This window comes from Solanum tuberosum, unplaced genomic scaffold (assembly GCF_000226075.1).
Source record: "Solanum tuberosum cultivar DM 1-3 516 R44 unplaced genomic scaffold, SolTub_3.0 scf00316, whole genome shotgun sequence".
In the NCBI taxonomy this organism is placed as follows: domain Eukaryota; kingdom Viridiplantae; phylum Streptophyta; class Magnoliopsida; order Solanales; family Solanaceae; genus Solanum; species Solanum tuberosum.
The window spans coordinates 166,235-168,073 of record NW_006239240.1 but is presented as its reverse complement, the minus strand read 5'-3'; positions in this window follow the sequence as shown (position 1 = coordinate 168,073).

The window sequence follows — 1,839 nt, the reverse complement described above, 5'->3', positions numbered from 1 at the left end:
GGAGGGGGACAAAGTGGTTGTGGAGGAGGGGGAGGAAGAGGGCAAAGTGGTTCTTGTGGAGGAGGTGAATATGAATATGGAGGATAAGCAGGAGCAATGGGAGGGACATCTCCTCCTCCACCAATTATGACTTCTATGGCTTCTCTGCCATTTTTGACAGATGAAGTTAAGCCATTTACATGGAAGAATGAGGAGATAAAGAAGATGAGTAATACTAATAATTGAGCTGTTGAAATAAAGTTTCTTGCACTCATGTTTTGCTACTCTTCTTTAGAAGGGACAGGGGAAGATGTTAGCTTATATAGCCATAAAACGTATACTAGTATTTACTATTGTCTATTCACCAATATTTCAAACATGTGCTTTTGTTAACCATTTTATAAATTTGTAAAAAACTATTCCATTTCAATTTGATTGATACACATTATTTTTTAGTTTCTTTAGAAAAAAATAATTTATTTTCTTTTTAATAATTCTTTAATTTCAACTTTCTACGTAATGTTTAATACCATACAATTAAAAGATATTTAACATATTTTTTATTTAAAATCATAAAATTCTGAAGTGTTTTTTATTTTCTTAAATATATAGTGGGTACCAGACACCAATAAAATAAAAAGAAGATCAATCAAATTGAAACACAGCCGTATAAATTAGATCTTCTATAAGCTTTTTAGTTTTGGAAGTTAACTAAATTGATAAATGAGACCGAATGGACGGTAACTATATATGTTGCACAATTTTTGCATGCGAGGGTGTCAGAAGCATTTTTGAATTCAAGCTACATACTATATAGTCCATTAGTTCTATCATATTATTTCACTGCTACCAAATTAATTAGTACGTAACTTTTACAATTAGAAACATCTAAACTCCAACCGACTGTTCTTCTCGTTTCAATTTATATTTGGTTTGAATTTCAAGAGTGAAACAAGTTTTTATTTAAGCATAATTTTTTTTTAAAAATATTTTAAATTATCAATTATTATTACTTTTAGTATTTCTAACGTAGTTTTCAAATATATTTTTCATGTGAATTCAGAATTAAACTATTGAAATCGACATAAGAAGTAGGTACTTTGTTAAGAAGCAAGAGCACGTCGAAGCCCCCATCCCCCAGAATCTCAAACATTATGTCCCTTTTGAATTACAAAAGTACTCTTTTGGTTGTGGTTAATTTGAATTTTGAAGTGACATATTTACCTTATGATAGAAAACAAAGGAAATGAAACCATGCAGGGGAAGTTGCGTGTTTATAGGGAAAGACTAGAGTTTAGTAATTACCCATTGAGGGAGACCAGACCTTTACTAGTATATTAGAAATAAAAACGAATCATGAAAAAACACAAGACAACGGAATTGTCAAGGCAAATTATTTTTCTCAATTCTCATGCTTCTGGAATCATGGCTAGTATACGCCTTTACTAGTATTAAAAAAGTCTGAGCAACATAGCTAGCGTTCATCATTTTTAAGTTGGTAGGTCTCATTGGTCAAAAGACCTAGAAAAGATAGTCCAAAGTTTCTTTTTTATACATAGTAATGGTTATATTGTAAATGCACTTAGCAATTGGAAAATATGATAATTAACTATATGCGGTAAAAGAAAACTTTCTTGTTTGATGATTGATTTAAAGTTGAAATTTTGTTAAGATATACAAATTTGATTTTTTAAGTTGTATGTCTTTTTTTTTTTAATAATAAATATGAAGATTCCATAATTTGTGAAAACTTAAATTACTATCAAAACTCTCCCAACTCTTATACAATCTTATCAAATGAGTACTCACAGTTCATGATAAATAAGGTATCGAAATATCTAAACGTGCCGGATTAATAAA